Genomic DNA, 13,235 nt, shown 5'->3' with positions numbered 1-13,235 from the left:
ACGCGCCCCGCGTGCCCCTGCCCAGACTCGCCGCAAGCGCATGCGCACTAGCTCGCCGGCGCGGGTGTCACTCCCACCGCGCCCCGCCTGCCAGATCTCCGGCGCAGGCGCACTATGCCGCCCGCTGGCCCCACCCCGCGGCCGCTTCATGCTGCTGTGCGCATGCGCGTCGGCTGTTGGGGGTTAGGGCTGGGTTGTCGTCTCAAGCGGTGTGCGGAGGCACCTTGGGGTGCTTCTAAGGGTGCACTGGGGTGCAGAGTATGGCTCCCAAGACGAGCCCAGCCTTGAAAGCTTTAAACTTTAGCGTTTCAAAAAATACACTGGGGTGCTGATGGAAGTGACAGTTTTTGCACCATCTGGCTCCCAAAAGCGCTCTACAGCTGTGTCTAAACAGAAATGCACGGCTGCAGAGCGATCTAAACGGGCCTGAGCCTGCTAAAATCTGGACCCTCATTGCATGAGGGTTCAGATGAACAGGATCCAGAACAGCGTAGCTTCAGTAGTGTCTGTCTGCGCCACAGGAAAATCAGGTCCTGCATTGAACCCATCTGTGAACTGGGGCAGTGTTAGGAGGATGCTGTGCCTGATCAAGCTTCTGGGCATCTCAACCTACACCCTGCCCCCCTCCCCCCCAACAAAACCTAGGCAGGGTAACTGGCTGCTTTGGGATGCAGCCAGGACTGTATTGCACCTGGCCACCCATCTGCTCCCATGCCTTCCCCCACCCTGCCATAAGCCTGGGATCCCATAGCACTGCTCCTACGCTTGCACCTGTGCACCCCGACCCAAGGCACCACCACATGAATTCTGGCACAGCATAATCATGTTCTTTTGTAAACTCCATCAATCTTTTTTCAATCTTTTTTTTTGGTGAGAGGCCAAGCAGAAATTGCAATTCTGGGCTTTTTTTTTCTGGTGTCCAGCCAATCTGTGCCTTCCTCCCCCTCTAGGGGAATCCTTGGGGAACTCCAGGCACTAACCCCTGGAAAGGTTGCAGGTCTGGGTACTCTACCAACCCCTGGTGGCATTTTGGCAGCACTGCAAGCCTTAAAAGGTGACTTCTACTTAGGACGGTGGTGCCAACTTCCCACCCACCGGCCAGATCCAGCCTGCCTGTCAAGCTGTTATCTGGCCTACAGGGCTCCCCATAGGTCTGGAACTGTGGAGCTATGGCAATGTTAATTCCCACTTCCCTTCTGCTGTATTACTGGAATTGTGGGGTGGATACCATGCCCCTGCACACTAGATTGTGCCGGTAGGTGGTCAGCCCAGCATATGGGGTTTGGCTGGTGGATGGGCACATTTGGCATTTGGGGTTGGGACCAATTTGTAGTGTTGACCCATTATGGTGCACTGAGTTGCACCTGCACGTTGACCCCCTTTGCCAGCCCCACAACCTCTCACAAACCTAACCTATGCCACTCTTCCATCCCACAGTGCCAGGTACCACTGACTTAGGACCCCTTGCAGTGTATGTATGTGTGGACAGCTACAACCAGGGACATGTGTGGAATTGCGACATTCTTGGAACAGTTCAAGTGTTATATCTATCTACTGTGTCACCTCCCTTCACCCAGAGGCACCACACACCCCTGGGGTGCCCACAATGTTATTCTGGCTGGACTGGACAGCCCTGGGGCATCCACAGCACCACCCCAGATACTCCACAGCAATCCATCTGGTATCACTTCCATCTGAAATCAGACCACAGACACCTGCTGCCTTGCATAGTATCATCCATTAGACTCCCCGTACAAAGAGCCCTGGGGGCACTCAAAGTGTGGGCCTCACATGCAGCATTGGATACACTCATGGCTCCAAATCTCCCAAGGAGCCATATACAGGTTTCCCTCACTTTAGACTGTACATACATTCCTGGAAAACGGTGCATAACTCAAATTCACATACAGGGAACCCGCTTTACAATGTAACAAATAGGGATATGTTCCAAGACCTTGACTGTACTGACCCCCCAGACCCATTTCTACCACTTTTACAAGACAATTTTGGTACTCACCAACAGCAGACAGTACACACAAGCATAGGGCACTATCATAATGGGGATGGCAACTACAGAAACGTGTCTCAGGCAACACGTGAGGAGCATAGATTCACATAGGAGACTTTATTTTGGTGTGCGTCACTTTCACAATGCACTGCACAAAGCAGATGACTGCGGGCTTCCACTACACTGATTGCATAAGAGTGAATTTACCTCAATTATAATGAATTTTGTGTATAAAAAGGGTCATCGCATAAGAGCGAATTCACACATACAGAACCTGCATAAAGTGAGGAAAACCTGTATACGTACACAGGAACATGGTTAAGGATCCTTTTCTCACAGAGTAAAGCAAATCAAGAACCCAAGCCCTGAGTCCTGCCCCATGGCTTGGCAGTGCCACCTCAACTTTTAGGGGCTCATGTCCCACCTATGGGGGTTATCCAGACCTGACCCTTCCCTTACCCTCCAAGTCCCAGTGTGAACACTTCTCCTTCCTGCTCTCTAAGGCCTTGTCTACATTGCAAAGTTCTGCTGGTAAAGCTACATCAGCCACAGTTGGGAAGACATCACATGGCTAAGATGATGTCCCTCTGCTGGCATCTCTGAATGCAGATGCAGCTCTGCTAGCAGAAGAAGGTATCAACTTGCCAAATTTCTACTGTCATCAGGGGGCTAGTGAAACTGGTGGCAGGCAAATTTCTGCTGCCAGCAGAGGTATGTCTATATCAGGGAGCTTTGCTCACACTGAAGTTAAGGCAGCTGTATCCTCCATGTGATCTAACCCTTGACCCTGTTATAAAGTTCTGCTGGTAGAACTACATTGGATGAAGAGGTGAGGAGGTTACACCCCTTACCCTTTGTAACTTTCAGTTTATTGCACCATAACTCCCTGCATAGTCAAATCCTAAAGGTGATAGCAGGATTCTTAAATGCCAGAGTATTATCTGGTCTTCAACGAAGTATTATCTGTTCTTCGTCACTGTCCCCCTTCCCCCTGCCCCCCTGCTTCTACCTGGCCCAGCCCCCCAGGAAGCCTTACAACTGGTCCCCCCTGGTGTGTGGCATAGTGAGGGTCCAGAGAAGGGGGGGGCACTTACCTGCCTCCTTTTCTGGTGGGACAGGGACCCCCAGCTGTCGAGAGTGGTGCAGTGCCAGCGTTGGGCACACTGTGCATGCACAGGTTTTAAAAGGGCCCGCCAATCGCAAAAGCTGCAGTGTAGGTCCAGCACTGGAACAAGACACACAGGCAGAAGCCTGTTGCACCCCTGTTGAGCCCAGCATGCCCCATTGGACCCTGACCCACAACCCCAGCACAGCTGGGAGGTAGGTGGGGCCTGCGGTGGGTGGGTGCTAGGCATCTGTGGGAAGCAGGTGAGTGGAGCCAAGGAGGGTCATGCCCCCCACCTGGCTCCTACTTGGCCCAGCCACCCAGGGAGCCATGCAACCAGAGTGTGCAAACAAGTGCGCTCTGGGCCTAGCATGCGAGTTATTGTGGGAGTTAGCACAGGAGGGTGAGCACGAAGGACACGAGGCTCTTGGCAGTGAGCCTGAAGAGAGGGGGCGGCACAAAAGTAGCCTGGACTGCTACCTCCACGATGGTGGTGACGTGCCACCCCACGAAGATCCCACCCCTGCCCCCCCCGGCACCACTGGGGCCTCTATCCGGACTGAGCCCATGGCTCCGACTTCCACCCAGACAGAGCCCTGGGCTCTCAGCTGTGGGGGCTGCCTGGCATGTATGCAGGTGTCTGGGATCAGGAGCAAGGATGCCTCCCCCTGTGGGGTATGCTTCACATTAGAGTTTTGGGAATGCTGGACAGGGGAGCTCCAGGCTGCGGTGCAGAGGCTGCGTGCAAACAGGGTTGGTGAAGAGGAGATGGATGCCTACCACCAGGATCTTTGCCCAAAGAATGAGGAGGGAGGAGCAAGGAAGGCTAGCAGGACAAGGGTGCACAAGAGGAGTCCCCAGGAAGGCCAGCTAGGGGTCATTTGGACAAAGGTCATCTCCAGCCCCAAGGCATCCTATGCCAGGGTCACCACCCCCACTGGAATGTCAAAACAGATATGAACCTTTCGCAGCACCAGTAGAGCCAACTGAGCCACCAGCTCCATCACCAGAGGAAGAAAGGCAACTTATAACCACCCCAATGAAGAAACGCAGGGTGATCATCGTGGGCATCTCCCTCTTGAAGAGGACAGAGGGAGCAATCTGCCACCCCAACACCTTGGACTGTGAGGTCTGCTGCCTCCCAGGTTCCTATATCTGGGATGTAACTGAGAGGATCCTGAAACTTGTCCAGCCCTCTGATCAATATCCCATGCTCCTCATCCATGTGGGCACAAATGACATAACTCGGAGCAATCTCAGCCAGGTTATGAATGACTGCAGGGCTTGGGGGGTGGGGGACGGGCTCAAGGAGTTGGGGGTGCAGGTAGTTTTTTCCTCAATCCTCCCAGTTTCGGGTCATGGGCACAGGAGGGTGAGACGAATCGAAGAAGTCAATGAATGACTGTGGCATTTGTGCCATTGCAACAGCTTCGGCTTCTTTGACCATAGTCTGCACTATAGAGGTGGAGGCATCAGACTGTTGGGAAGGTACGGCCTCCACCTCACTCCAATGGGGAAGAAGCTCTTCTTGACCAGAATGGCTGACCTACTCGACAGGGCTTTAAACTAAGCTCACCGGAGGATGGGTGGGCAACCACCAGTGCATGCCCACCAAGCAACAATTGCAGAATCAGCAAATTATGCAGCACAAGGGACATAAGTGAATTCCCAATGGAATTCACTCCTACCCCAACCCAGGAACAGGAATCTTCTAGGAGTGCTGGGAAGCCTAGGACTGCCAATGGCAGGCTTACTTGCCTGTACACAAATGCCAGGAGCCTGGGGAACAAACAGGAGGAACTGGTCCTCCTGCTAAATAAAAATCAATAATGAAATCAATATGATTTCATAGGAATAATGGAAACCTGGTGGGACTCCACTATAACTGGACCACAAGCATAGGCTACATCTTGTACAGGAAGGTTCGTGTTGCTCTCTGTGGGAAGGAGCAGTACGCTTCCCTACAAATCTAATCGGTCACGTAGCTTTCTCACCTGCACTGACAAACTCTACTTGTCTCAGGAAGTTTATGGACCAACAAGAGGTAAGGCACTGGTAGTAAGGATCTGGTAGTGGCCAAAGGGGATGATCTAGTGCGCGATCTGAGAATCGAAGGGAAGGTGGGAGACAGTGATCATAAGTTGATCACTTTCTCTATCCATTGCAAAGCTGGCAAATCAGTCAGCCAGCAATGCAGAAATCCCTGATTTTAGGAAAGCCAACTTTCATAAACTCAGGAGGCTGATTGCCTAAGCCCTGAGAAACCAGGAGCTAAAAGAGAGGGGAGTTCATGAGGAGTGGTTGCTCCTTAAGGATGCAATCCTTAAAGCACAAGGGAAATCCATCCCAGCCCGCAGGAAAGGTAGCAAAAGGGCTGAGTGACCCCCATGGCTAAATAAGGGACTTATGGGCCTCCTGTATCTGAAAAGAGAAGCCTACAAGGGTTGGAAGTCAGGTAACATCACCAAGGAGGATTATTCAGCACTGGTCCACACCTGTTGGGAGCAAGCTAGGAAAGCCAAGGCCAAAGCTGAACTCAAATTGGCTATGGGAATCAAGAACAACAAAAAGTCCTTTTTCTGATACGTGGGTAATCGGAAGAAAAACGAGGGCAACAGTGGACCCTTGCTGAACCAAATGGGGCAGCAGACAACTGACACCCAGGAAAAAACTGATCTTCTTAATGATTAGTTTGCATCGGTCTTCCACCAGCCCAAGAGGATCACCCTGCCAAACAAGAAGCAGCATCATCAGGGTATGGGAGAACACTTGCCCATCATTGGCAAAGATCTCATGAGGGGACACCTTGAGAGGCTGGACATCTACAAATCAGCTGACCCAGATGGATTGCACCCTAGAGTGCTAAAAGTACTGGCTGACATCACAGCTCGGCCAATAGCGAGGATATTTGAGAACTTGTGGTGCTCAGGTGAGGTTCCTGGGGATTGGAAGAGGGCCAATGTGGTGCCTATCTTCAAGAAAGGGAGGAAGGAAAATCCAGGGAACTAAAGGCCAATCAGTTTGACCTCAGTCTGTGGAAAGATATTGGAAAGAATCATCAAAGAAACCATCAACAACAGGCTAATGGAATGCAACATTCTGAGAGATAGCCAACATGGCTTCATTGCAGGTAGGTCCTGCCTGACCAACCTCATTTCCTTATATGACCAGATGACTCATCACCTGGACAAAGAAGAGGTTGATATCATCTATTTGAACTTCAAAAAAGCCTTTGACTTTGTCTCCCATGAAGTCCTCATGGTTAAAATGGGGAATTGTGGCCTTGACAACCTTATGGTCCCATGGCTGGGGAACTGGCTTCGTGGTTGGACCCAGAGAGTGATAGTTGATGGAATCATGTCAACATGGCACTTGGTGACCAGTGGCGTCCCCCAGTGCTCTGTACTTGGACTAGTATTCTCTAACATGTTTATAAACAGTTTGGATTTAGAAATCAGAATTGGACTGGCTAAATTTGTTGATGATACCCCAAGCTATGGGGAAGTGTGGTTATACTAGAGGATAAGCTGGTGATTCAGGCCAACATGGACAGGCTCACAAGGTGGGTGAATCAAAACCTGATTGATTTCAATACTGAGAAATGCAAGGTGCTCCACCTTGGGAGAAAGAATCCACATCATACCTGTAGGCTTGGCAATGCTACACTGAGACTTGGAGGTCATGATTGACCACAGGATGAACATGGGTCACGAATGTGATGTGGCAGCCGGCAAAGCAAACAAAACTCTGGCTTGCATCTGTTGATGTATCTCAAGCAAGACCTAGGATGTCATCCTCCCACCATACTCAGTCTTGGTGATGGCACAGCTGGAGTACTGCATTCAGTTCTGGGCTCCGCACTTTAGGAAGGATGTGGAGAAGCTTGAGAGAGTCCAGAGAAGAGTCAAACTCATGATCAGAGGACAAGACACCAGGCCTTATGTGGAGAGGCTGAGAGCCATGGGACTCTTCAACCTGGAAAAGCCTAGGCTCGGGGGGACTTGGTGGCAGCCTATAAATATATAAAGGGTGTGCACCAGGAACTGGGAGAACGTCTGTTAACCAGGGCACCCCAAGGGAAGACAAGGTCTAACGGTCACAAACATTTTAGGTTGGACATAAGAAAAAACTTCTTTACCATCTGAGTCCCCAGAGTCTGGAATAGACTCCCCAGAAGTGGGGCAAGCACCTACTCTGGGCACCTTTAAGACACACTTGGATGCCTATCTTGCTGGGATCGTTTGACCCCAGCTGACTTCCTGCCCCTTGGGCAGGGGGCTGGACCTGATGATCTTGTGAGGTCCCTTCCAGCCCTAATGTTTATGCAATCTATGACCCTCTCTTGCTCCCTGTCCTACCTGACAGTGTACCCTATGGTCACTTTCACCTCCTCCTGGCTGCTCAGGTTTCCTGAAAGGAGGCAGAGGAAGGATGGTACTGGGTCATTACAAGATTGTGATAATAAAGAATGACCAAGGAGGGAGTGGGAATTCAGTGCACTTAGATATCTTAGGCTGTGATGTCTGTGCTACATAACTCAGTTGCTCAAGGGTGTGATGTGGTGGACGTGGGATGAACTCTGACCAGCATAACCATACTGGCAGAAACCCCTGATGTGGATACAATATTATAGCAACCACATGGCACTGCAACAGGGACAGTTTGTTTCTTGTGAGAGAGATGATTTGACTGCATGCGTACAAAGTACAACTTTTTTGATACAGGAGCACTTTGTATAGGACAGAATCATAGAAAAATAATGCTGAAGGGATGTTGGGGGCTTCATCCAGTTGAACCCCCTGCTCGTGGCAGGACTACCCCATCTAAACCATTTCACACAAATATTTGTCTAATCTGCGCTTACAAATTTCTGAGGATAGAAGTTCCGCAGCCTCTCTAGATAATCTGTTCATATGTGTAACCATGCTCATAATAAGAAAGGTCTTTTGACTATCAACCTAAATTTCCCTTTTTGTAATGTAAGACCATAACTTCTTGTCCTGTCCCTGCAACTACAGACAATAATCCATCACCATCTTTATAACCATGGGTGTCTGGTGCCTCTTGAGTCCCCCCGACACTGATCAGCAACTAGCTGGGGGGGGTCCCCCGGCGCCCGATCCCATTGAGCGGGGGAGTGGGGTGGGGAAATCTCTTGGCAGCTGATCCTGGTGACCGGGGGGTGGCCAATCTCACTCACCATAAAAGCAGCCATGCTGCTTCCAGAACTTCCATGGCCTCTTCCGGAAGTGGCGCAGCCACTTTTGCTGGTGGCCACACTCCCAGGCCAGTACTTACAGGGGGAGCACTGGTGCTCCCACCTGCCCTCCTGCCTGCTGACTAAACAGGGAGCCTGGCCCGACAAGGGGTGCACCGGCGCTCTCAGGGGGTGCACGTAAACCCCCATGCACCCCCTATGTGTCACCCCTGTTTAGTTTATAACCTCCCTTCAGGTATTTGAAGACTGTTGTCAAATCCTCTCTTAGATACTTCTTCACACTAAATAACTCAGCATCTTCCAGTCTTTTCTTATAAATCATGTTTTTTAAATCTCTAATAATTTTTGTTGCTCTCTGCTGGACAATTTCCAATTTGTCTACATCTTCCTTGAAATGTGGAGTCTAAAATAGGACACAGTATGTCAGATGAGGCCTCACTAATGCTGAATAGACTGGTAGAATCACTTCCCTTGACTTGCAGCTGTCACTCCTGTTAATGCAACTCAGTATGCCATTGGCTTCTTGCAGCAATAACATGCTGTTGGCCCACCTGGCTGGGGAAGAGAAGCCACACAGTCTGGCAAGGTCAGGCGCTGGGCTGACAAAGCAGGGGCTACTGGCTGCCTGCTTCCCCCTGGGCTCAGGAGCAGTGTCTTGGGCAGCCTCACTCCCATCAGAGTAAATCCTTGGCTCCTGCAGATGACAGGAGTGGAGGAAAAATTAAAGGGGCAGGGGAGGGGAGCGTTATCACACTACCACACCCCCTAGATCCGCCCCGCCCCCAAGTAATTTTCTGCAGTACTGGAGCCTCGCTAGTCACTTCCCCATTTGTACGTGCATTTGATCATTCTGTCTTATGTGTGAAACTGCACGTGTCCTTACTGAATTTAATTCTATTAATTTCCTCTTTTTTTTCCAGTTCTCATCTTGCCAGTTTATCAAGGTTGTTTCAAATCCTAATCCTATCCTTTAGAGTGTCTGCAATTCCACCCAGCTTGGGTTCATCTGCAAATTTGCTAACCATGCACTCAATCCTACCCTCCAAATTATTAACATAGATATTGAACAGCAGGGAAATGTCTTAATCACTGAAGTGCTTCTAATGTAGACATGGCTTTATTTGAATAATGGTGCTCCCCTGCCCCCCCTTTTGGCAACATAAGCTAAATAAAGAAAAAAGCTACTGTTTTTCAAGAGTGTCCACAGGGAGAATTATATTTGCACAATTATGCTGGTATAGTTATACTGGTATAGCAATACTCGTTGATTTCCCCGTCTGCTAGTATCCTAACACCTTTACTTGTTATCCTGAAGAAGCTTTTTTTTTTTTCTTTTTTTTTAAGGCGGGGGAAAGCGCGCACGCAGTCCCCCACTACCACAAATTATGCAGTCGAGTTTCCCGCGTTTGGGGAAATCGCAGGGGTCAGCATGCCCAGAGTGCAAGGGGCAGGCCTCGCCCTGGGGAGCTCGCCTACGTGGTCACGCTGCTTCCCCTGCCAGGTAAGTATGCCCAGCTGGGCCCTGACACGGGGCCCCCCCTAATTAGGGTGGCAGCTAACTGCAGTATCCTGCCCTAAGCTAGGGGTAACCTCAATTAGCTGCAACATTTTACTCCCAGTTAGGGTAGACTTTGACTTAGTTAAAATATCATATTTCCACCTAGGTTTTGACCTCTACTAGCTGCAGTGTCATATTCCCACCACAGTGCCTTGCTACCCCATATATTTTTACATCAAAATCACTATCTAGACATAAGTAAATACCCTGTTTTTGCAATGAAAGCCCTAATCTGCACACGGAGGTTGCACTAGTTTAAATCATGAACTTATTTATATGCAAAGTTTTACTGGCTTAATTAAGGATATAATTTTAAAGTAATTCACATAAACTGGCAAAAGGCCATGGTCTTACTTTTAGCTAAGTCCACAGAGATACTCCACTACACGAAGATACCACGCTTTGTGTATGCATGCTCATACGTTCATTGATATGGAAAGAGCCTCAATCTCTGCTTTTTGAGAAACCTCAATCCTGCTTTACTATTTGCAGTTTTGACCTGTGTGAGCTGGTGAAACTGAGCCTGTAGGACCTGCTGAGCAGGATCAGACCAAAGGTCTGTCTAACTCACCCCGCCTTGAGTGACATGTGCTTAATACCTGTTGAAATCAGCCCCCCCTCCCGCCCACCCCACACACCACTTTGAAATATCATGTTTTTCTACCACAGCTTTTAATTTAGTTTAAAATGATTTTGTGGTTTATCTACACATTCATTTGCACTGTTTGAGCTAAACCACTGCAAAATCCCACTGTGGACACAATTTGCAGGTAAGAGAGGCTTATTTTAGTTTAGCTTGAACCAGCTTCTAGTTAGCTTAAGCTAAACTGAAACAATCTTGGTTTAAACTAGTAAGTCTTTACCTGCAGGTACTTTATTTTAACTATATCAATCTAGTACAGGTTATATAAGACCCCACCCCATCCACATTTATGGTACAAGTGTTTTACCAGTACAGAAATATTAGTACTCTGTACCTGCAAAAGCTCTTAGAATGGATACAAGTAAATTGGCAAAGTGGTACTTATACTTCTTTATGCCTTGGATAGAATTGTAGACCTCTGCCACACATTATATGACACAATTAACTGTTTAATTGCACAATACATTTACACCAGGCACATGTACAAAGTAATTATCACACCATAAAAATGTCTATCCAGCTATAAAAAGAGTCAACCAGTTATAGAGTTAGTGCTTGAAAATGTGTAACGGCTCTATAGTTGGTTTCCATCCATCCAGCTTTAATTTGAACATGTGGCAGGGCCCTTAGCATCATAGAAAAGTAGGGCTGGAAGGGATTTCAAAAGGCAGGCTTATCATTGATTATACTGCCGAAGTCAAGTATTTGTATTACTTGCTGGTAAAGCACTTGCTCCATCAATGTGCAAGCTCAAACAGGGCAACTTAGTGTGGACAGGCTCTATGGATAATTAACAGATCAGGCTCTACATAAACACATTGGTGCAGGAGAAGCCTCCCCCTACCCCATGCCCAGTCTCTCCTTTAGCCCAGCAGTTAGAGCAGCCATCCAGGATGTGGGAGACTTGGGCCCAATTCCACCCTGCACTGGAGAGCATCCAAACCCACATCACCTGTCTTCCAGATAGATGCCCTAAGCGCTAGGTTAGAAAGCCATGCTAACTCTCGCTTCCTATTGCTCAATGAGCCCTTAATTGTTCCATGCAAAGCACCACAAGTTTGGGGACCGGGAGGGGGAGAGCATGTTCTTCTTCCTCTCCAGGCTGGAATAGCAGGTGGTAAAGAGCCGTTTGTCAGGGGAGGTTTGAACCCTTGGCAGCCTAAGGAGGGCATTGAACCTGGGGCTTCCATACCTGGATGTGTGCACTAACCACAAGTCAAGGGCTATCCAGCTGGTAGCCCATGGGCCACATGCAGCCCCTGAGGGGTTAACCCATGGGTGTTAGGCTCCCTATCTAGGTTCCACCCTTCCTGTTGCTCCTGCTGCTGTCACTGGGGTCTCATGGCACCCCCTCCATCCTCCAGCTTCCTCTGCCTGCCCCTATCCCTGGGTTGGGGTAATGTGCTGTGGCCAGGCCCACAGAGCTCAGGGAACCTGCGCCTGGGAGGATTTGGGGGCACCTAGGGACCCTGTATGACACGGTTTGCACTGGCACAACTCAGTGCAGTAGGGGGTTACCTGGCATTGGGGGGTGGGGGGTACCCATGCAGCATGGCGTGCAACCTGGGAGGTACGTGGCCCATGTGCTGTGTGGCTTGGGGTTCTGCAATCCGTGGCCACTCAGAAGTGAGACAACAGGAGGATAAAAGGGATGCCTTATCAACTCCATCTCACTTCAAAAAGCGGGACTAAACCCTTCCCTTTCCTTCAGTGTTGTTGCAACGAAATGGGTAGGTCCCTAACTCCCAGAGATGGCTCAGGACTCCCAGCCCCAAGTGTGCCCCCTACAGCTAAATAAGGGGCCTAAGGAGAAGTTTTTAGCTGTCAATCCACCACTGTCCTCCGCCTTCCCTGTTGGCTACCAGAGGCATCCAGCTCAGTGTACCTGTTGCAGGGAATCCAGCATGGAGGTGCCTAACAGTCCCATGCCTTGCAAAGGGAGGGCTGCAAATCCAGGCTGGGGCCAGGTGCCCAAGAAGTTGGACACTGCAGAATCAACCAGCATAGCAGCTCCTTCCCCACACCTCCAACTATCCACCCTCTCCTCCTGCGCTTGCTTGTCCTTCAAATGCTCAGAGCTTTCATTACAAAATGGCAAATAAAAAGAGGCTACTATCTGTCACAATGCAAAGAAAAAAAGTCTTGACTGTTGTGTAATGAATGCAGCCACTCCTCCAGGATTTAGCAGAGAGCCTCAGGGTAAGTGGCTGTGATGTGGGATTTGCCAGGTCATTCTGGTGAAGGTGGGGGGGCGGGGATGTCAGTGTTCTTCATTGTTTCCCTTGCTGCTTAAAGCAAAGGAGAAGGAGAAACATTTCTTCTGAGAATTAGGTCATACTCAGTATTTGCATTGATTCAAGCACAGCCATTTCTCAAAGGATACAGGTACATCTCTGAAAAACCTTGGGTGACTGATGATGACTTTGTAGTGCTCAAAGATGCCAATGTTTATTGGAGCCAAGCCCAGCAAATCAGCCATGTCTCACCAGGGCTAGAAGAGGCCAAGGGATTAGGCACACACCTAGGCAGCTAGCTATTCCCTTTATTTATTTATTTATTTTGCAATGGAGCTTGTGGGTGTCAAGTGATTGAGATAATTTGAGGTGTGACCATACCTAAGTCAAGGGGGTGAGAAACCACAGGTCTGCCCCTGTCCTGAAATATGGCAGAATTTGTGAATCTGCTGGGGTTTTTTGTTTGCTT

Source organism: Crocodylus porosus, unplaced genomic scaffold (genome assembly GCF_001723895.1).
Source record: "Crocodylus porosus isolate Cpor-Errol unplaced genomic scaffold, CroPor_comp1, whole genome shotgun sequence".
In the NCBI taxonomy this organism is placed as follows: Eukaryota; Metazoa; Chordata; order Crocodylia; family Crocodylidae; genus Crocodylus; species Crocodylus porosus.
The sequence above is the reverse complement of the archived record's forward strand: the minus strand, read 5'-3'. Positions refer to the sequence as shown.